This window comes from Rhinoderma darwinii, chromosome 4 (assembly GCF_050947455.1).
Source record: "Rhinoderma darwinii isolate aRhiDar2 chromosome 4, aRhiDar2.hap1, whole genome shotgun sequence".
NCBI lineage: Eukaryota > Metazoa > Chordata > Amphibia > Anura > Rhinodermatidae > Rhinoderma > Rhinoderma darwinii.
The window spans coordinates 216,305,361-216,330,046 of record NC_134690.1 but is presented as its reverse complement, the minus strand read 5'-3'; the positions used below and the strand labels follow the sequence as shown (position 1 = coordinate 216,330,046).

Here is a 24,686-nt window from a genome sequence, read left to right as displayed (position 1 = left end):
AGGATGCGTATTATCACGTTCCTATTCACCCCGCTTACCAGAGATTCCTCAGATTCGCGATTCAGAACGGTCCTTCCATTCTCCACTTCCAGTTTGTCTGCCTCCCTTTCTGCATTTCCTCCGCCCCCAGAATTTTTACAAAAAATTATGGCAGAGATCATGGCATTCGTAAAGTCAGGGCATAGTAATTATCCCATATCTAGACGACTTCTTGTTGACGGCAGATACTCCATCTATCTTAGACAGTCATCGGTCACAGGTTCTTTCCCTACTACAGGAATTGGGATGGATAATCAACTTTCAGAAGTCAAGTCTTCCTCCCCAAAAACAGAAGGTCTTCTTAGGAGTACTGCTGGACTCCTCCCTACTCCTACTGGCAGATGTAAAGAAATTTTGGGGGAAAGACGCCTGTTCCATAAGTGAATGTATGCGGATGTTGGGAATGATGACGTCTTGCATCCAATCTATTCCATGGAGTCAATTTCACTCCAGACCCTTACAGAATCTGATCTTATCCCAGTGGGATCGAAAACAGAACTCCCTGAATTCAAGAATTCAAATTTCCGAGACTGTGAAATCATCCCTCCTGTGGTGGCTCTGCACAAACAACATAGACAAGGGAGTCCCCTGGAGAACTTCTACTTATGTGGTGATTACCACAGATGCCAGCAAACACGGCTGGGGGTCGGTAATCCAAGACAAGCACTTTCAGGGCACATGGCCTGTTCAAATGAAGATGATGTTCTCAAACTTCAGAGAACTAAAAGCCGTATGGGAGACACTTATAAGAGCTTCATCCATTATAAAAGGGTGTCCTTTCTTCGCCATCAAGGGGGAACAAGACACACTCTTCTTCAGGCCCTCTCTACACAAATTTTCAGTTGGGCAGAAGAAAATGTCCTATCAGTCTCTGCAGTCCACCTAAAAGGCTCAGAGAACCTATCAGCAGATTTCCTGAGTCGGGAAAAAGTAGACCCTGGAGAATGGTCCCTAAACAGGGAAGTCTTTCTGTCCTTAACCCGAAGATGGGGTTATCCACAAATAGACTTGTTTGCCACGAGGAAAAACTCCCAAGTAGAGACATTCTTCTCCCTAAATCTCAGAGACAATCCATTGGGAGTAGATGCATTGTCCCAACCCTGGGGCATGGATCTGGCCTATGCCTTTCCTCCGTTTCCTCTAATACCAATGGTATTAAGAAAAATCCAGGAAGATTTAACAAAGCTCATCATTATTCTTCCCTATTGGCCAAAAAGAAGTTGGTTTCCAATCGTAAAATACCTAGTGTTGGAAGACCCTATCATGCTCCCAGTCAAGGAGAATCTTCTCTCCCATGGTCCCTTATTCTTTCAGGGATTAGAAACTCTGAAGTTGTCAGCCTGGATCCTGAAAGGCAGATCTTGAGAAACCACGGTCTGTCAGATGAGGTAATTTCAACTATCTTATCAAGTCATAAAGAAGTTACCTCAATCTATCAAAAAATTTGGAAGAAATTCTGTTCCTGGTATGGAGACCCAGGACCAGACCCCTTTTCTCCCAACATCGTGAAAATCCTAGATTTTTTTACAATCGGGATTCAAAAAAGGGCTTAGCCTTAGTACCTTAAAAGTACAGATTTCAGCCTTAGGTCATTTTTTTTAACACTCCCCTGGCTGAACATCGGTGGATCAGAAGATTCACTCAAGCAGTCTCTAAACTGAAACCTTCCCTAAAGAAATCAGTTCCTACCTGGGATTTGAATGTAGTGTTAACGACTCTTTGTGAGCCCCCCTTTGAGCCGCTCGACACGATTAGTATGCATTTTTTAACTCTAAAAGCTGCATTCTTAGTCTCTATTACTTCAGCAAGAAGGATTGGAGAAATCCAATCTCTGTCGGTCATAGAACCGTACCTAAAAGTACAAGAGAATAAGATCATTCTAATGCTGGCTCCTTCCTTTATTCCAAAGGTTTCTACTGCTTTCCATCGAGAACAAGAAATAATTCTACCTTCCTTTTATCCAGATCCAAAAAACCAACAAGAAGAAAAATTCCATTGCCTGGATGTCAGGCGAACAATTCTTCAGTATCTGGATAGAACCACCTGATGGAGACAAGATAAAAATCTATTTGTCCTGTTTGGGGGAAAGAATAGAGGAAAGAAAGCCTCAAAAGGCTCTCTAGCAAGATGGGTAAAAACTACCATACAAGTCCCAAGGACTATGTGCCCCACAAGGCATCAGAGCCCATTCAACGAGGGCAGTTTCGGCATCCTGGGCAGAAAGAAGAGAAGCCTCTGTGGACCAAATCTGCAGAGCTGCCACTTGGTCAAGCCATCATACGTTTTGCAAACATTATAGGCTCGATGTTCTGTCCGATACGGATTTAAGTTTTGGACGGAAAGTCCTCCAATCCGTAGTCCCGCCCTGAGCATTATAATCTGGTATTGTTCCTGTGGTGCTGTCATGAGGGATGTACTGGAAAATAGGAATTAGACCTACCGGTAATTGTATTTCCAGGAATCCATCATGACAGAACCCTTACATTCCCTCCCTTATTGAATTCTGATTTGTGCAATTAACATGTCAGTTATTATCCCTAGAAATAAAATAGGGTTGCATCAATCCTGGTGTAGTAATTGAAAAACACTGGCAAGTGGGTGGTGGGAGGGGCCTTTTAACCTCTCTGTCTTCCTGTCCCTACAGAGGTCAATAGGGCAACCTCCTTTGGTGCTGTCATGATGGATTCCTGGAAATACAATTACCGGTAGGTCTAATTCCTATTTTCTTTCGTGTTCACAGATCCCTCCATAGACTCAAGTCTATTCGCGATCCATGAAAACGGAACCCACAAGGGGGCATTTCGGATGTGAAAAAGTCAGTTTTTGACGTGAGATTTTCCCCACGTTCATGTGAATTTGGCCTTATACAGTACCATCAAAGTAAATGTGGTTTCACGTAATCTCATCTAAACGTTTTAGAATTTTTCAGAGTGTAAATTGACCTGCGGTACGTATTTCTAAATTGGCAGCATGTAAATTTCAAAAGCAAAAGAGGTCCTCCGCTCACACTCCACCAATACACCGCAGAACGATCCACCTTAGGGACTGTACTCCCTTCAACTCCAGCTTGTAGTAATGGTATAAGTGATCTTACTCTAGCAGTGCAGAGAAATATGATTTTCAGGCCAAACCTCCTTTCAGTGTTTGCTTCGTTCAGATCAAAAACCAGTCTCCCCGAATGCTTCTGCTCCACAATGTAGTCTCTCACTGCAACAAAGTTTAAAGAGGCTCTGTCACCACATTATAAGTGGCCTATATTGTACATAATGTGATCAGCGCTATAGTGTAGATTACAGCAGTGTTTTTTTATTTAGAAAAACAATCATTTTTGACGGAGTTATGACCTATATTAGCTTTATGCTAATGAGTTACTATATGACCAAGTGGGCGTTGTACAGAGGAGTGTATGACGCTGACCAATCAGCGTCATACACTTCTCCCAATTCACTTACACTTCAGATAGCGATATATCTATATCACTATGTGTAGCCACATAAACACATTATAACGCTACTCATGTGTCATGACAATGAATATACATTACCTCCAGCCAGGACGTCATGTGTATTCATTCTCCTGACCATTTCTGTAGTGTCTCTGTGATTTACAGCACAGCACAGCGAGATCTCGCTGTGAATGACAGTTTACAGCGTAATCTCGCGAGACTAAGCCTGCTGTGCTGTAACTCACAGCGACGCTACAGAAGTGGTCAGGAGAATGAATACACATCACATCCTGGCTGGAGGTAATATATATTCATTGTCATGACACTAGTAGCGTTATAGAGTGTTTATGTGACTGCAAATAGTGATATAGATATATCGCTATCTGCAGTGTAAATGAATGGAGAGAAGTGTATGATGCTGATTGGTCACTGATTGGTCAGCGTCATACACTCCTCTGTACAACGCCCACTTGGTCATATAGTAACTCATTAGCATAATGCTAATATAGGTCATAACTCTGTCAAAAATGATTGTTTTTCTATATAAAAAACACTGCTGTAATCTACATCATGTACAATATAGGCCACTTATAATGTGGTGACAGAGCCTCTTTAATATGGGCCAAACCAATTTATCAATATATCTTGCATTTCTGCCTCAGAATTGTATCTGTCAAGTTTAGAAAAAATGCACCATAATCCGCAGCATAAAACTGCACCTGTTTACGCATCAAAATATAAAAGCCGCAGTCAAAAACACACTAAGTGCGGATTTATCTGCGGTTTTGATGTGGATTTTCCACATAAAATTCTGCAGCGTGTGCATGTAGCCAGATTTCCTGGAATCACATTGACTCTGCTGGTACTGTATTATGCTGCGGATTTGCCACACGCAAAACCGCACATAATACGCATCGTGTGCATTGAGCCTCATGGTGCTTTGTTGGATTTACAGCTGGTCACTGAGCAGGCCCTTGGAGTACACTGATCAAATTGTCATGTTTAAAGTACCAGATTGACATTACGTTTCCTTTGTGACCTGGTGTATGGTGAGGGCCATAAAGAGCTGCACATGATGAGCAGCAATACTCAGGTAGGATGTAAACAGGGAGATGTGCTGACGACATAATGCATGGGATCGCATTAACAATCGTTCTTCCACGCACATTAACGATCATTGCTCCTTGTGAATGAAGCTAACCAGTGTCAATCAACATTGTAGCTGTAGCATCAATTGGCACTCGTTTTTCCGGCCGTGTAAAACCACCTTTAGGCAGGTGGTTTTAATGTTCAGACTGAACGATGTATGTGCTCTGGGAGCTAGGGAAACTAGATTGTTTACCCCATTAGGGATAGGGCTGATGCGAGTGATTACAATCTCTGTACAGTGATGCAGAATTTGCTATATAAGCAAAATAAACAAGAGGCTGTGGCACAATGCATGAAATTTCCGGGAGATCAGCAGTTTTAGGCCTTATTCAGACGAGCGTGTCTGTTTTGCGTCCACAAAAAACAGACCGTATTTCATGCATTTCAGTTCTGTGTTGCGTTAGTGTGTGTTCCGTGTGTCATCAGTTTTTCGCATTCGCGTTTCTCATCTGCAAGCACCTCCTGTTTTTTTTTCTCAGCATTTCTTTAGCAACTGATGCGTGAAACACGGACAGCACACGGATGTCGTCTGTGTGCTGTCCGTGTTTTTCATGCACCCATAAACTTCAAAGGGTGACGTGGTCCGCAAAAACGGACCGAAATAGGACATGCAGTGAGTTTGAAAGTGTGAATAGCCCCATTAATTTGAATGGATCAGTGTGCTGTCGGTTATTGCAACGGACAGCATACGGACGTAAAATACACTCGTCTGAATAAGGCCTAACTCTAAGCCCTTATTCACACGACAGGGTTTCCCGGCCTGGTGACGGCCGTTCATAAATCGGCCGTCACCCGGCTGCATTAGGAACAATAGACCCCTAATGGGGCTATTCACACGACCGATTTTTTGACGGCCCGGGAAACCTGGCCGTCAAAAAATGGGACATACCCTATTTTCAGCCGTTTACCTGGCCGCTCGGCTCCCATAGAAGTCTATGGGGCCGTGTAATACACGGCCATTACCGGAATGTGTCCCGAGTGATGGCCATGTATTCCGTCGCTCGCACTCGCTCTCCTCCTCCTCCTCACAGTGCAGAGTGCATGTGAGGAGGAGGAGGGTCTTTTTTTGCTCCCTATGGCCGGTGATTCCGCTACAGGAGAAGTGAGTGACTACACTGTCCATATATGGACACAGTGACGTCACTCACTTCTGAAGCGGAATCCCCGACCCTATGGCCGGGGATTCCGCTACAGGAGAAGTCAGTGACTACACTGTCCATATATGGATACAGTGACGTCACTCACTTCTCCTGTAGCGGAAAATCGGGCCATAGGGTCGGGGATTCCTCTCCAGGAGAAGTGAGTGACTACACTGTCCATATATGGATACAGTGACGTCACTCACTTCTCCTGTAGCGGAATCCCGGGCCATAGGGTCGGGGATTCCTCTCCAGGAGAAGTGAGTGACTACACTGTCGATATATGGACACAGCGACGTCACTCACTTCTGAAGCGGAATCCCCGACCCGATTCCGCTACAGGAGAAGTGAGTGACTACACAGTCCATATATGGTCATTGAAGTCAGTGACTTCTCCTGGAAGGGGGGGGGGGGTGCAACCTACAGGGGGCTGTGTGGCATTACCTACAGGGGACTTGGTGGCATTACCTACAGGGAGCTGGGTGGCATTAACTACAAGGGGCAGGGTGGCATTACCTACAGGGGACTTGGTGGCATTTTATACAGGGAGCTGGGTGGCATTACCTTCAGGAGGCTGGGTGGCATTACCTACAGGGGGCAGGGTGGCATTACCTACAGGGGGCAGGGTGGCATTACCTGCAGGGGGCTGGGTGGCATTACCTGCAGGGGGCTGGGTGGCATTACCTACAGGGGGCAGGGTGGCATTACATGCAGGGGGCTGGGTGGCATTACCTGCAGGGGGCTGGGTGGCATTATCTACAGAGGGCTGTGTGTGGCAACAAATTTAAATGAAATTGAATCGATTTTTAAAACGGACAGGGAAAAAAACGGATGCAAAACGGGTTAAAAACGGCAACATGGCGCGGAACGGAATCTGAACGGATGCAAAACGGCCGATTTTTATCGGCCGACACTCGGACCCTGTCGTGTGAATGGGGCCTAACTACGATGTCTGCCACCAACAATCAATCCATGCCCCTAGTCGCTCAGATCATACTAAACACCAGATTGGTGAAAAAATGTGAATAACTGAACATGATGATTTCCGCATACATTTTTGTATGAGTAAATTACTTATAATTGACTTGTAAAATATATACCAACAACTAACATTTATGGCAAAGGATCCCACCACTTTCCCATTTCTAAACCATCCTGTGAATATGGCATAAATGCTGGATTCACACGAGCACATTACGTCCGTAATGGACGGAACGTATTTCGGCCGCAAGTCTCGGACCGAACACACTGCAGGGAGCCGGGCTCCTAGCATCATAGTTATCTACGATGCTAGCAGTCCCTGCCTCGCTGCCGGACAACTGTCCCGTACTGTAATCATGTTTTCAGTACGGGACAGTAGTTCCACGGAGAGGCAGGGACTCCTAGCGTCGTACATAACTATGATGCTAGGAGCCCGGGTCCCTGCAGTGTGTTCAGTCCGGGACTTGCGGCCGAAATACGTTCCGTCCATTACGGACGTAATGTGCTCGTGTGAAACCAGCCTAACCGTGACCATTCTCAGTCATTTTATTTGTGGTAAGAGACTGTCCTATTTTCAGTAGAGCGTTACTCATACCCATCATCTTGTATCTTACATTCTTAAACCCTTGTCAGAACCTATAGAAATTGCAGCCTCCTAATAGTGTTGCACTGAGCCACTTTCAATAGCATACTTGTCAGTGTGATTTAGATGAAACTGACCTTTCACAGGAGTCAAAGGAACTTATATTAGACTCCCTGCCAAGAATACTGTGACCGATACGGCCAATTATCACTTTAGATGACGAGTTTTCAGAACATATTGCCAAACCAATTAACACATTCCGAGATATACAATCTATATGAAACATTCAGCACTGGAAATGGAAGTAGGTTTTAGAATTGTGCTTTATTTTTTTATGAGGGTGAATATGCATATTACATCTATTTTTTTAGTGCCACACAGGATTGCTCCTTATTACCAAGAAACAAAGCATTTAGAAAATTGATTAGGCATGTGCAGTAGGGAAATAATTTTTAAAGGGGTATTCCCATATTAAACAATTATCCCTTATCCACAGGATCGAGGAGAAGTGTCTAATTGCTGGGACCCCCACAAATCGTGAGAATGGGGTCCCAAACCCCTCTTCCTCCTCACTGATCGACCGCAGTGAGGAGGACATTTAATGGTGCGGCAGTCGAGCATGCGTGCTGCTGCTTCATTTAAACTCTATGGAAATGATGGAAGCAGCCAAGTACAATATACATTGTACTCGGCTGATCTGTCGGTCCCATACTCGGCTGATCTGTCGGTCCCATACTCGGCTGATCTGTCGGTCCCATACTCGGCCGATCCGTCGTTCCCATACTCAGTCGATCCGTCGGTCCCATACTCGGCCGATCTGTCGGTCCCATACTCGGCCGATCTGTCGGTCCCATACTCGGCCGATCTGTCGGTCCCATACTCGGCCGATCCGAGTCGGTCCGGTGTTGAAACACGTAGCATCTATCTTATTATTTGACCTTCCATTAAACATGAACTTGGGTTAATTTCCTTATTAGGGCTTATTCAGACGAACGTATAATACGTCCGTGCTATGCGCGTGGTTTTCACGCGCGTCGCACGGACCTATGTTAGTCAATGGGGCCGTTCAGACTGTCCGTGATTTTCACGCAGCGCATGTCCGCTGCGTAAAACTCACGACATGTCCTATATTTGCCCGTTTTTCGCGCATCACGCACCCATTGAAGTCAATGGGTGCATGAAAACCACGCACGGCACACGGACGCATCGCGCTACATTAGTCAAAACTATGAATGAAAACAGAAAAGCACCACGTGCTTTTCTGTTTAAAAACATAAAAACAGGGTGTCATAATGATGACGGCTGCGCAAAAATCACGCAGCCACGCATCATATGCTGCTGACACACGGAGCTTTTATAGACCTTTTGCGCGCGCAAAACGCTGCATTTTTTGCGCGCGCAAAACGCACACGCTCGTGTGAATCTGGCCTTAAGCAGTGCCATTGTGGTCCTTTTTTTCCCTTGTTCGACTTCATCATTACCAGCAACTCCTTATGGTCGTTGCGTATGGGACCGGGCAGCAGCTTTCCTCCTCATGACATAGTGTACCTCCATACCACAAGTGTAATACCTGCCAGTATTCACAACTACAAGGTGAGCACGTATTCGATTCTTGCTCTCCTATATTACCTACTCATCTGCACTATGTGGCGCTGTGTCTTTTGTACTTTGTTTTAGGATAAAGTCGTGATATTAAGACCCGTAGGGTTTACAGAAAATAGTGAAGCAGGACTAAAGCAGGATTTTCACACAATTACAGTATATATCCACATTATATTAAAAACAAAGATGCATACTCTGTAAGAACCCAAAAAAAATCACCCCCACCACCCACACCAACATAACCCACACATGCCAAAAGACTTGCTTTAGCCAAAGCAAGTTAGGGCACCAGTCCTCCTTGTAACTTGAACCACATATTTCAAACAAAGTAACCGTCAGCATCCTGTAACCACTCCTGGATTCAAGGGATAGTCCATCAAATCAACATCGAAGGGGCATTTGTGTTTCGGAGCTCCTTGGAGAGAACAACCCCGCAAATAGATCGAAGCCCGTTCCACCATCTCTCCATCTGCATCACGAATACGGCGCTCACTGCGAACCAGCCACCTCACCGCATCCTTAGAATTTTCAAAAAAGTGCATTTCCCCCAAGGCGACCACACAAAGTTTTGCAGGATACAACATCGCAAATGGGATTTCACAGAGACGCTACAGAAGTGACAGAATTCTGAATACACATCCCGTCCTGGCTGGAAGTAATGTATATTCATTGTCAGGACACTGCAGTAACGTTATAGTGTGTTTATGTGGCTGCACATAGTGATATAGCTATGTGCTGTGTAAATGAATGGAGAGAAGTGTATGACGCTGATTGGTCACTGATTGGTCAGCGTCATACACTCCTCTGTACAACGCCCACTTGGCCAAAAGTAGAACACGCCCAGTTGTTCATTAAGGAACTCATTAGCATAAAGCTAATATAGGTCATAACTCCGTAAAAAATGATCGTTTTTCTAAATAAAAAAACCCTTCTGTAATCTACATTACAGCGCCGATCATATTATGTACAATATAGGCCACTTATAATGTGGTGACAGAGCCTCTTTAAGACAATTCAGTTACAGGTTCAACACCAGTCCAGAGCTTGCTCAGGAATGGCAGTAAGAAGGTGTCAGTGCATCTGCACGCACAGTAAGGCGAAGGCTCTGTACTGTATAGGTATATAATTTTCCATCCCACTATACAAACTCCAACACTGTATTCACACCTTGCAGTCAAATCAAGTTTTGTCCCAATGTTGTTTAAACATTTTTTGAAGCAAAACGGCTCAATTTTTCTGCTATTTTACGAGAATCGCCACAAAAAAACACAAATTGACTGCAACATGTGAACACGGCCTAACCCTAATACATTTTTGCAATTCCCTAAATTTAATCTAATGCGTTAACTATGGTTTTTTTTTGTTTTTCATTTTGTTTTATAGACAAACTAGTTGATAACTATAGTTTATGGCAACCATCATTGAATTAAAATGTCTTATCTGACTGAAGTCTTTTACATCCTGCAGAATTGTATTTGACATTCGTTTTTAGTGATAATCATTATCGCTATGACTGTAGTGTGTGATGGGTGTCGCTAAAGAAGCAGTCAGCTGATTTTACGCTAAAGATTGGGTAGGGCCAGTGTAAAATGTACAAATTTTATTGATGTTTGTGTGGTGCAAGTGCTTGGTGTGACTTATTTGACACTGCAAATGAGTAGCCTAATTAGGCGCAGAGGGATGAATGGTGAATGGATGAGCTACTGCTCTAGAAAAAAAAAGACCCCCATATGTGGCAGTCCGAGAGCAAGTATGCTCACTGATACAGGGGGAAGTAATACAATTAAGTAAGGTTTATGTTACCCCTCCCCCTGGGGTCATCTACAGTCACACAGGGACAGGAGGATGACCGGTCACAGTTTCTCCTCCTTTCCCTGCATGCTGCCAGCACGTCCCCCATCACCTTTACTGCCTCTTCTCCTCCACACAGGCTGAAGTGAAGGCTGTAAATATATGCATCTCCCACTTCAACCTGCTCTAACTTATGCCACTAGAGCTAAGATTCTTCGCTTTCAAAAAGACCTGGATCGCAGCTCTGTGACAGTCTGATTGAGGGCTGTAAGAAGCAATTACGTATCAGAAGTACTTCTAGGCCGTGTTCACATGCATAAAAACACGCAGCGTATAAGCCCTGCACTGTGGTGCAGTTTTTCGGCCGGAATGTCCGCTGTGTAAAATGACTATGTTGACCGGGGATGAAGCCTCATCCTAGGAGGCCGCGCTGGAGGGAGGAACACAGACTTCTGGGTAAGTATAAAGTTGTTTTTTTTTCTGAGTTGTGTTTTTTGCGGCGGGATGGCTGCGAACCCCCTGCAAAAAAACGCAACAACTGCTACTTGTTGTGGGATTTACCTACCCATTGAATTAAATGGGGAAACAAATTCTGTTGCGGAAAAACCGCAGTGTTTACGTAACGTGTGAGCTGACCCCTAAAGTGCCTTCCTGCCAGGACGTATGAGATACATTCTTGGCAGGGAAAGGCTTAGAATTTTTAAATGGATCTCTTTAAAATAAGCTACAGCTGTAATAAATAGACCAATGCCAGCATCCAGAATCCTTTTTAGCTGTAGCCCTCGGCTAAATTTACTCTTTGCGTTATGATAGCACTGGTAATACATGCCTTATTGTCACAGGTGTTTTGTAGGCAATGGCTGCAGTTTTTAATGATAAAAGGCAATAGAGACGGTCTTGTAAAAGTCTTTCATAGAACCCAGGTGAGGGAGTGCCTACCAAAAAGTTAGAGAGAGGACTCCTACTGCAATAAATTTGCCTAGGGCTCTCCACACGGGCACCAAGTGTAAACAGCAGTGTATGGATGCTGTATAGTTCCTTGGTACAGAGCTGCATGTCCTCCATGCACTGCTATGGGTGTCACCCCTTGAGGAAGCATACCGCGAAACCCGCGTTGGGGTTTCCGCACGTCTGTCAGGCTCCCGTATACACTCTTTAAATGGATAAGACCTTCTAGCAATTGGGGAACTTATTAAAGTATCAGTCTTTGACTGATTGTTAATGAATCTCTTATTGGCACTTCTTGAACAATTGATACTTGCACTGGCAGTGAATTTTTCCTACATCTTCATTACTGCATACTTATGTCATGATATATCATCTAGTGTCTATTACATACTGTCTTTCATTCTTTCCCCAACTCTATTTTCTAGATTGGTTATTGTATCCCTATACTTGTCATATTAAGTCTGCCATTCTTGTTACACTGGAATTACATAGAGTTTCTCTGTCCATTTGTACCTTTTTAAAACAACTTTTTTTGTGTATGTATCTATGTTCAATAAAGTTTTTTCACTTTTTTATCATATGGCTTCCATGCTCCTCTCTCTCTCTCCTGTGTATAAATGCTCATATAGGAGTTGCCTTAATATTAGGTAGTATGCTCTACATTAATAGCATCTAACCCTCTACCGTGAATTGCAATAGGAGTTCTTTTTGTGTATGAGCCTCTAAACATTTGCCCATTGATTTCAATGGAAAAAATGAAATTTCGTTCCGACGGTATTTTTTTTACGCGGCCGTCTGAAAAAACGGTGCGTAAAAAAACGCCCCATAAAAAATGCATGTCACTTCTTGAGCCGTTTTTTATTGGGTCAGGATTCCCTTGAAAACGGCTCCGTATTTTACAGCTGTTTTTACTTTAGAGTGTGAAGATACCCTCACCCCTTTCCGCTGCAGCCAGTTTTGACCTTCCTGACAGCCTTATTTTTCAAATCTGACGTGTCATTTTATGTGGTAATAACTTTGGAATGCTTTTGCCTATCCAAGCGATTCTGAGATTTTCTCTTGACACATTGGCCTATGTTAGTGGTAAAATTTGGTCGATTACATTTAGTATTTAGTTGTGAAAAACACCAAAATGTAGAGAAAAATTAGCGTTTTTCTAAATTTCAATGTATCTACTTATAAGACAGATAGTAATACCACACAAAATAGTTGCTAAGTAATATTTCCCAAATGTCTACTTTGGATTGGCATCGTTTTTTGAACATCCTTTTAATTTTCTAGGACGTTACAAGGCTTATAACTTTAGCAGAAATTTCTCACATTTTCAAGAAAATTTCAAAGGGCTAGTTTTTCAGGGACCAGTTCAGTTCTGAAGTGGCTTTGAGGGGCCCATACTTTACAAACCCCCATAAATCACCCAATTTCAGAAACATCACCTCTCAACTTATTCAAAACGGCATTTAGAAAGTTTCTTAACCCTTTAGGTGTTTCACAGGAATTAAAGCAAATTGGAGGTGAAATTTACAAATTTCATTTGATTTGCAGAAATTCATTTTTAATTAAAACTCCATTTTGGAAACTACACCCCACAAGGAATTAATCTAGCTGTGTAGTAAGCATTTTGACCAAACAGGAGTTTCATAGATTTTATTAGAATTTGGACTGTGAAAATGAAAAATTATTATTTTTTCCAATAAAAGGTAGAATTGTTTTCATTTCCCCATGAACTTAAGGAGAAAAAGCACCCCTACATTTGTAAAACAAATTTCTCCCAAGTACAGCAATACCACATATGTGGTAATAAACGGCTGTTTGGACACACGGCAGGTCTCGGAAGGGAAGGAGCGCTATTTGGCTTGTGGAGATCTAATTTAGCTGGAATGGTTTGTGGAGGCCATGTCACATTTACAAAGCCCCTGAGGGCCAAAACAATGGAAACCCCCTACAAGTGACCCCATTTAGGACACTACACCCCTCAAGAAAATGATCTAGGGGTATATTGAGCATTTTGACCCCACAGGTTTTTTTGCAGAAATTATTGGAAGTAGGCTGTGAAAATTTAAAATCGAAAAAATGTTTATAACAAAATGTGGGTTTAACTATTTTTTTTCTTTTCCACAAGAACTGAAGGACAAAAAAGCACCCCAACATTTGTAAAGCAATATCTCCTGAGTACAGCAATACCCCATAAGTGGTAAAAAACTGCTGTTTGAACACACGGTAGGGCTCCAACGGGAAGGAGCGCCATTTGGCTTTTGGAATCGTTTCTCAGCGCCATGTCGCATTTGCAGAGCCCCTGTAGTAATAATACAATGGAAACACCCCAAAAGTGACTCCATTAGGGAAACTATACCCCTTAAGGAATCATCATGGGATATAGTGAGAATTGTAACCACAAATGATTTTTTTCTGAATTAATTAGAAATAAGTCGTGGAAATTTAAAATTATATATTTTTTCCAATAATGTAGTTTTGGATTAAAATTTTTCACTTTCACAAGGAATAACGAAGAAAACGCACCCCAACATTTGTAAAGCAATGTCTCCCAAGTATGGTGATACCCCATATGTGCTTAGAAACTGCTATTTGGACTTATGGGAGGGTTCAGAAGAAAATGAGTGGTATTTTGTCTTTTAAAGCGTGAGATTTTGCTGGAATGGTTTGCAGGCGCCATGTCGCTTTTGCAAAACTTTTGATGTACCAAAAAAAAAGTGACCCCATTTTTGAAACTACACTCCAAAAGGCATTAATCAAGGGGTGTAGTAAGCATTTAGACCCAACTGGTGTTTTTCAGAAATTAATACGCAGTGGATGAGGCAAAGTGAAAATTGCAATTTTTTCACCGATATGCTATTTCACCGCACAATATGTTGTGTGCAGCTTGTGCCACTGGAGAATCTTACCCTATAAATTGTTAAGCGGGTTCTCCCGGGTATGTCTATGCCATACATGTGGACGTAAACTGCTGTTTGGGCACACTGTAGGGCTTAGAATGGATGGAGTGCCATTTAGAGCATTGAGTTTGCTTGGTAATAGTTTTGTTTGGAGTATTGCTGGTATTTCAGTTTGTGTGGGGGCATATAGTACATCAGGGCATAATAAGTGGGTAGAATAATGCGGCAAATTATACAATTAACCATAGATGTGTGGTTCCCGTGAAGCAATCAGTTATGCACAGGCTGGTGTCACACTGATAAACTGTGTCCTTTCTTATCTCCCTTTTGTAACATTCTGCACCTTTTGGGGACTTTTCCCTCTTTGTAGCTTAGGAAATTGTGCTGGCAAAGTGTTGCCCTGATATAATATGGGTGCCCTCGCTTTCAGCGGATGTGCCATGTCCCTTCCCTTCCTAGTTCCTAAATACTAGTTCCTTGATAACCACTTCCTGATGTTCCCTCCAGCCTGCACATCGGGATGTTTTTTCATCACCGCATTACTAGTGCCATAACTTTTTTTCGGTTGATGGAGCGGTGTGGGGGTCTTTTGTTTTGCGAGACAAGCTGTATATTTTATTGGTACCATTTTGGGACACATAACTTTTTGATCACTTTTTATTTTATTTTTTTGGGAGAGGAAACAAGCAATTCAGGGATTGTTCTTCTTTGTTTTGTTTTTTCAGCATTAACCGTGTTCCATGAATTATATGTTCGCTTTATTCTGCGGGTCGATACCGTACCAAATTTTGCACAATAAAATCACTTTTTTTTAAATAAACAATAAATTTGTTTTCTGTGTCGCCATATTCTAAGACCCATAACTTTATTTTTTATTTTTGCGAGGACAAAGCTGTGTCAGGGATTTCTTCTTCTTTTGTGAGACAGGCTGTCATTTTTATTGGTACTATTTTGGGGTAAATGTGACTTTTTGATCACTTTTTATTTCATTTTTTGAGATTAGATATAACTAAAAAAACAGCGATACTGGCTTTGTTTTTGTTTTTTTACGGCGTTCACCATGTGGGATAAATTATGTAATAGTTTTATAGTTTGAGTCGTTCTGGACGCGGAGATATCAATTATGTATTGTTTTGTTTGTTTTTTCATTTTTAGCAATAATAAAAGACTTATGGGAAAAAAGGCAAATTTGGATTTTTTTAACTTGAAACTTATATTTTTTTTAAACATTTTTATTAACATTCTGTTCACTTTTTTTTTTTGTCCCACTATGGGACTTGAAGATCTGCAACACTGATCCCTTTTCTAATACACTGCACTACCTACATAGTGCATCGTATTAGAGCTGTCAGTCATACTTAAACTGACAAAGCTTATGAGGAACCGCCGGAGGCTTCCGTACAAGGTAGATTGACACAAGGTCATTGTTAGGCCTTCAGTTGCCATACCAACCATCGTCACCCCAGCCGTTGTCGCTGAGGTGACCGTCGGCTAAAAAACCCTCAGATGCTGCGTTCGCTATTGAGCGCAGCATCTGAGGGGTTAATCGGCCGGATCAGAGACTAGCTCCGGTCCCGGCCGTTACAGCAGTGTGTCAGCTGTAATGTACAGCTGACAGCCAGCAGTGATGGTATGGCTTTAGCTTCAGAGCCCACACTATCAACGCAAAGTAACTGTACCTCGGTTTGCAGGAACCACTTCCCAACAGTGCCATATATATATATATACATGGCAAATGTCGGGAAGGGGTTAACTGCTTCCTTAAAAAAAACCTTGTTTTTTTACATTTTCTGTTTTATCCACATTGAAGTTGATGAAGGCAAAATGTGACGAGGGTAAAAAAGATGAAGACGAGATTTTGTGTGGCGGTTATGGTTATTCCGTTTTTTATTTGTAGAGTAACTGCATCAAGACTCAAAGGTGTGATTGTTCATCCAGCATTAATGTATATTGCTGAACGGATGTGATATATTGTAATGTAACTTTAGTTCGCTTCACACAAAAGGATCTCTGCTACTGCTACTACGGTCTAAAGATGTACCATTATCTGAATTGTCGGTAAGAGCATTTGCTTCTTCTGGTGCATTGTAAGCAAAGATATTGAGCTGTGTGATCTGTGTTGACATTATCTATGACATCCAGATTTACAAAATGTAAGAAAATGGTAGTAAAAATGGTGACTTCATGCGATTATACCTGCAGAGCTGGAAATGCGTCTGGAGGGAAGGAAATGTGTGCAGACCGGTATCTTTATCACCTTTTTGGCTAATAGTTGATTCAGTTTGTAAGATTCAATTTAAAAACTAGCCGGGTGTTTTAGAAGCTGAAGTGATGTAGATGTGAGGCACAAATGCGTGTGTGTTTTATCTAGTTTTATCTAGTTTGCCTTGGCTCATTTCTTCAGAAATCTGTGCCAGTTTAAAAGACATTTAATTCACTTATCACTAATGCATATTATTAAAGAGAATTCTAAATATGAGAAGAGTATTTTAAAAGCCTGTCTACTAAAGATCAATTCCAGTTACAATTGATATTAACTTCAACCATTGTTTTGCCAAACTAAATAGAATACTATTACTCCACGTTATGTTCTAATACTACAACCTTGCTCCACTGTGCACCTCTAAATGTAGGAGATTTGTCATTCCTGATTGCAATAGCTCTTTAATTCATGACCGTATGACTTATAGTAAGTGTCTATTTTAAACTGCTATTAATTCAAGGGCCCTGTACATATGAAAAATTGTTTAAGAACCGCACGAGACAATAAAAACAAGTAAAATAAACACTAGCTTAACGTGTACCTTACTTTTCAGGTGACTTTTCAGAATAAGCTATCATATGTGTGTAATGAAATATAACACTATTTCTGGCCATTATATGACTTGTATTCCGCACTTTTTTTTAGCAGTTTTCTCCTCTGCAGGCTCTTTCTATAATTATTAGTTGTCTCTGAGCTAGTGGGTGGAGCCTTGCAGCTATCATGTCTTCTATACACTGCACACAGAAGAAAAGGAGAATTATGCTGTCCTATCCGATATATAAAGAAGCTGCAGCAACGTGAAGGAGATAATACAGCAGTAAAGAGCAGTGTAGCTGTGAATCCAGCACTGGGGTGGCATATAACTCTTACCAGCAGCGTGTCTGCTCTCTTCTGTTCCCCCTCCCCTCTTCATAGACTTTTATGGGCAGCGTCTGTATTTATCCTCTTTCCCTGCTCTCCTCCTAAACCCCCGTCTTTTTCTATAGACTTTTAATGGCTCTGTCTGTGTCCCTCACTCTGTTCCCTCCTCCTGCTTCCTCCCCTCTCCATAGACTTCTATGGACAAGCATGTGAAGAGACCCACCCCCACTTCCTGCAGTCCGTCTCCTCTGCTCTGTAACTAGATACAAATTTTGCTTGACGACAGGGGGACACAGGAGTTTACGGGAAGGGAGTCACCTAGTTGCAGTAACTTCACACAATTTTCATGGATTAAACTAAATTATAACAGTAAGAAATTATAAAGTTGATATATATCAGGTATACTATTAGATTTTCATTGTCGTTTGAAAAGTTAATGTCCATTTTATGAATGACAGACTGGTACAAAATAAGAGAGGACCCTCCTGCGAGGGCCTACAATCTACAAGGAAAGGGGAGAGGAGACAGAAGGTTAGGGTAGAAGCTGTTCATCTGCTAGAGTAGTGGCAGCAGGGTTATTGTAGGTTATAAGATTTTCTCAGAAGGTGGGTTTTCAGGTTGTTTTTGAAAGTTTGGTTGGTGAGAGAGAAAGTCTGTTGTGTTGGAGTAGAGTTCCAGAGTGTGGGAGATGCACTGGAGAAATCTTGGAGACAATGATGTGAGTAGAGGAGAATAAAGTAGAAGGTCTCGTGGGAACTGGAAATTGCGTGTGGGGAGGTATCGGGAGATTAGGCTAAGATGTATGAATGGAACAGGTTGTGGACATACTTATATGTCATTGTTAATATCTTGAACTGAATTCGCTGGGAAATGGGTAGCCAGTGAAGGGATTGGCAGGGGGGAGAGGCAGAGGTGAGACAAGCGGAGAGGTAGATTAACCTGGCAGCAAAGTTAAGGGTGGATTGTATGGGGTGCAAGAGTGGGGGAAGCCACAGAGAAGGATTTTGCAATAGTCTAGGTCAGAGATGATGAGGGCATGTGCTAGCATTTTAGTTAATTCGAGGTTCAGAAAAGAGTGGGTTTGAAATTTTTTTTGGAGGTGGAGGTGGTAAGGGCTTTGGATGTGTGGTTTGAAAAATTATCACAAGGCAGCAGACTTGTGAGACTGGGGAAAGCGTGGAGTCATTAGCTATGATTGAAAGTTCTGGTAAGGGGGTTGAGTGAGGTGGGGGGGGAATGATGAAGTCTGTGTTCTCCATGTTTAGTTTTAAGAAAACGGGAGGTGAAGTAGGATATAGCTGTTAGACACCCAAAAATTCTGGAAAGCAGAGAGGTGACATCTGGGCCAGAGCGGTAAATTTGTGTGTTGGCAGCATAGATGTGGTGATGAAAACCATGGTCAGAGCCTTGAGGGACACCAACAGAGAAGTCGAGACAGGTAGGTTGTGTGTGAGTGAGAGACACTAAATGTCCAATTAGTTAGGTATGAGGAGATTGTGTAGCTCTGGCAGTTTAACTCCTTAGTGACCACAAATACGCCTTTTCATGGCGGTCACTAAGGGGCCTTAGGCTAGGCCGTCGCCTTTTCACGGCGGCCCAGTCTAAGTCCTGCACAGGTGTCCCGTGCAGTCTGGAGGCGGGCTCCTGCCCCAACGGTAGCGATTGAAGTTTACTTCGATCGTGGCCGTTTAACCTGTTAAATGCCGCGGTCAATAGCGACCGCGGAATTTAACTTGTTTACAGAGGGAGGGAGGGAGCTCCCTCTGTCACCCATCGGTGGCCCGCAAATGCAATCGTGGGCCTCTGATGGGGTGCCACGGCAGCCGGGGCCTGATAAATACCCCCAGGTCTGCCCTGGGCATATGCCTATTAAGACGTGCCAGAGGCATGTCCTAATAGATTGTCAGATTTACACTGACCGGCAATAATGCTCTGGTATACGAAGTATACTAAAGCATTATAGCAGCCATCTAAAGATCGCATAGTAAAGTCCCCTAGTGGGACTAAAAAAATAAGTAAGTAATGTGAAATAAAAATTATTAATAAAAATGACAGTAAAAAAATCCATTGTTTTTTTTCCATAAAAAGTGGTTTTATTTAGTAAAAGTGTAAAAAATAAATAAAAGTAGACATATATGGTATCGCCGCGACCATAATGACCCAAACGATAAAGTTAATATGTAATTTAAACTGCATGGTGAACACCGTAAAACAAAAAACGCAAAAAAAAACAATGGCGAAATTGCTATTGTTTTTCAATGCCCCCAAATAAGTCATAATAAAAGTTAATCAATAAGTCCCATGTATCCCAAAACCGTACCGATCAAAACTACGTCTTGTCCCACAAAAAACAAGCCCTCATATGACTAAATTGCCATTGAAAAAAATGATGGCTCAAATAATTTTAGTTCAAAAGTGTTTTTATTGTGCAAAAGCCGTAAAACATAAAAAACCTCTACGTATGTGGTATCGTCGTAATCGTACGAGCCATAGAATAAAGGTAACGTGTTATTTACGCTGCACAGTGAACGGCATGAATCTTTAACGCATAGAACAATGGCGGAATTTCAGTTTTTTTCTATTCCCCCCCCCCCCCAAAAAAAAAGTTAGTAAGAGTTAATTAAAAAATTATATGTACTCCAAAATGGTGCCATTAAAAAGTACAGCTAATCCTGCAAAAACAAGTCCTCATACAGCTGTGTCGACGGAAAAATAAAAAAGTTATAACTCTTTGAATGCGACTAGAAAAATGAAAAAAATAAATAAAATAGCTTGGTCATTATGGCCTAAAATAGGCTGGTCACTAAGGGGTTAAAAGATCATTAGTCCCTTTAGATAGGACCGTTTCAGTAGAGTGGTGGGGTCGGAAGCCAGATTGTAGATGGTTGAAAAGAGAGTTGGATGAAAGGTGGGAGGAAAGTTCAAGGTAGACCTGTTCAAGGAGTTTTGGATCAAACTGGAGTAGTGAGATGGGGTGATAGTTAGACAAAGATGACCGGTCAAGGGATGGCTTCTTACAGATGGGTATGATGGTTGCATGTTTAAAAGAAGAAGGGAAAATACCGGTGGATAGTGATAGGTTGAAGAGGTAGGTTAGGACTGGGATAAACATAACAGTAAGGTTAGGGATGGAAATGGGTCAAGTACACAGGCAGTGAGATGGGATTTCGAGAGTATGGTAGAAAGCTTTCCATCAGTAATGGTTCAGAAGCACGTTATTGGGTAACATCATTGAGCTCTTATGGAGAGGGGTTGCTTTGATAACATTAGAGAAAGCTTCAACCTATAGTCAATCTTGTGTTTAAAATAAGTGTCCTCAGTTGAGATCAGATATATGGGAGGGGGCACCAGGGGATGGAGTAGGGAGTTTAACGTGTTAAATAATTGTTTGGGGTTCTGGGACAAAGAAGATATGACAGTAGAGAAGTAGTTCTGTTTAGTAGAAGTGAGTGTGGATTTGAAAAAGTGTGAAGTTTTGCTTGGATTGGTTTTTCTTCTGACATCGATCTGCAACCCAGGAAGCTTGCTTCATTCTTTTTTGTCAGATTGGTGTGCCAGGGCTGCTTATTGACTCATCGCGTGTGTGTGTCTGTGTGTGTGTGTGTGTGTGTGCATTGTGAATGGTTTCTGTTGTTTTGACGGAATCATATAGCGCAGTCGACTGTGCTATTGATTCCGTCAAAATAACGGAACCCTTTCACGACGGTGACAAACGGAAACCGTTAGCAAGGTTTCCGTCACCATTGAGATCAATGGTGATGCAAATGAAAGGTAAGGTTTCCGTTGAGGGGATACCCAGACGGAATCCCTCAACGGAAAGCAACGCTGATGTGAACACAGCCTTAGTGATAGGAGTTTGGAGGCAGATGAATTTCATGTGTCAATAGGGATGCTGAAGACACCCACGATGATCACAGGATTACCTAGGAAGTAGGGAAAGGGGTCGGTCCGGGTTTATACGTAGAAATCAAACTGGCAAAAGTTTATTTAAAAATAAAATAAAGGCATTATCATATATAAAATGTAAGTTATATTAATCAAAAGAAACAATAGATGGGGCTTAATGTGTGTTTTTGAAATCTAAACATCACACACTTATACTACTATTGTGTGTGTGTGTGTGTGTGTGTGTGTGTGTGTGTCAGCAATAAATATGGCTAAAATGCCACTAGCACCTTAAAACACACACGGCACATATCATAAACATCATTCCCCCCCCCTTATTTCTCAGCACAGCTGCCATGTGTCCTATTTGCAGTGGACCTACTCCTGCCTCTTTTACAGACGTTGACTTGATTAGAGAAGCGGCTAGTCATACTCCAGCACTGCTAGTATGTTTACTTCAAGAAGAGAGATATAGATCAGTGGTGGTGGTGGGGGGGGGGTATTATGGGGAGGCTAATGTTACTGAGCATATCCAAATATCCTGCATTCTTATTTTCCGCTAGTACTTCAGTACTTTGCAGTAGAAGATGGCTGCTATTGGAACTGGAAGCGTTAGGAGGTGTGGGAGAGGGTAGCAGGGGAGCAGTATAATGGTTAGTTCACACAGTTTTTTGGCGCTGATTTTGACAAAAACCACATCTGAATCAATGGGAGGTAGAGGCGTTTTTCTTGGGTGGTTTTTGGCTGTTCGCTGGGGAAAAAAAGCGGCATGTCCTTTCCCGCAATGCTTGTTTCTGAGCGTTTTTTTTCGTGTAGTTTTTTGCCCGCGGTACTTGCATTAGCTTCAATGACCGCGGGCAAAAAATTTTTACGAAAATGGGGAGGGGGGGAGAAGCACAGGCAGTTCAATATCTGCCTCAAAATTCTGTGGCAGAAGGAATTCTGTGGCAGAATTTTTTATGCCTGCAAAAAACTCAATGTGAACAGGGCCTTCAATGTAATACTTTTACCATATTTTCCATTGTGAAAATAATGGGCAAAAGCTACATTTAGAATATTTATTTGGCTGTTTATAGTAGCTGTACAGGCATGAATATGAGAACTGCACATGGTGGTATATATTTTGTAAGTAAATTATGTAAAATAATTGTATAAGCACTTGGCATGTCTCTATCTGCGCTTGGTGTCCATAGCTTTTTTTTTACCATGTTAAAGAATAAATGCCCTACTACACGGGCCAATGATCGGGCAAACGAGCGTTCATATGAACACTCGTTCTTATACATTGCCCTGTGTAAACGAGGCAACGATCAGCCGATGACCGAGCAGATTCCCGTTCATTGGCTGATCTGTTTTTTTTTATGCAGCATTAAAAATAATCGTCTGCAGCACAGCACCCTCTGAATCCAGGGAGATGTGCTGCCTACCTGATGAAAATGTATGGGGACGAACGATCGTAATAACGAGTGCTCGTCCCCATACATGCGCAATCATTGCTCCTTGTGAAATTAGAATTTGCATTAGTTAGCGATGAAGGACGTCCGTTATGTCAACACTACCCGATATTACACAGCCCGATATGAGCCGTGAAAACAAGCGCCGATCAACGAGCTGTCGTGTTGATCGGCGCTTGTTTTCACAGCTCATATCGGGCTGTGTAATATAGGGTAGTGTTGACATAACTGATGTCCTTCGCCACTAACTAATGCAAATTCAGCTCTTTCTTTTTCGAGAAATGTTACTTCAATAAAGCAGCTTGGAATGAGCTGTTTTATTGTAATTTCTATTCACAATGACTGTGTAAGACAATGAGGGGCTCTATGGTATGCATTAAGCCAATGCATTCATGTGAATAATTGCTTATTTAAGAGTAGAAATTAAAGTCATTGTAAATCAACACATGGCTCACCATACTTCTCTTCTGAACTGGGTAATTGGTGTGATCTTCTGCTTCATTGCTATGAAGGTAACAGAAGCACTGTTTCCAAAACCTTCAAACCGTTGTCCCACGATTTAAATATTACGTTTTCTGTTAGCTCATACAAATCATAAACATTTTTGAACTGGAATCGTCAAAAATATTAAAAATAAATGCTTGTGTGTCTAAATATTGTTACACACGATACTTGTTAAAGGGGTTGTCCGCTACTGGACAACTGATGACTTATCCTCCGAAAAGGTCATCAGTATATCATCGGTGCGGGTCCGACACCCGAACCCCACACCGATCAGTTTCTCCAGCTGCCTGCGGGAATCGGATGTCATTGCACAGTATGCAATGTGCGGGGCTGAAAGCAGTTGGCTCCATACATTGCATAGCGGCCGTGCTGCCGAAGTGCAGCTCTACTCCTATTCACTTGAATAGGAGCAGAGCTGCAGTATGGCAGCTCTGCCACTATTCCATGACCAGAGCCCAACTGCTTCCGGCATGGACGTCCGGAGGCAGCCGGAGTGGCTGATCGATGCGTGGTCCGGGTGTCGGACCCCGCAGATCATGTACTGATGACTTATTCGGTGGATAGGTAATCAGTTGTCCGGTAGTGGACAACCCCTTTAATGGTAGCTGTTCTGAGAAGGCAATCAAAAGATACCAGTGGGTGCAATAACAATTATGTAACAGCAATATCTTGACATAGGAGCGTTTTTTTTTTCCTGATCTAACAAAATTTTTTATATTTAATGGTGTCACAGCCCCTTTAGGGTACGAACACACCCAGCATAAACACTGCGGATTTTCCGTAACGGATTAATTGCGGAAAATCTGTAGCATATTACAGTAGCAGCAGTGTGGGTGGGATTCCAAGAAATCTCGTCCCCACACTGCGGAAAAATGCTGCCGTAAAAACTGCACGTCCATTTATAAATGTATAAATTGACGTGCGGTTTCTTCAACCACAGCATGTCAATTAATGCTGTGGACACGCATCTCTTCTGTTGCGGGTCTATCCATTGAATTCAATAGGGTGCTTAAACCCGCAACAAAGCAGGGTGTGTATACTGTCCTTATCCCTTCCATACCTGATCTTTAGCGCAAAATCCTCTGACCACTTCTCTAGTGATACTCCTAACATGGTACAATCATATTGATAACTATTATCACTAGAGA

General features: G+C 42.3%; 1 protein-coding gene across 1 annotated transcript in view; it reads left to right on the top strand.

Moving 5' to 3' along the window:
* The window catches only part of GPR63 (G protein-coupled receptor 63), a 37,672-nt gene that overhangs the window by 5,711 nt on the left and 7,275 nt on the right, over positions 1-24,686 (top strand). The gene's annotated exons all lie outside the window — the stretch shown is intronic.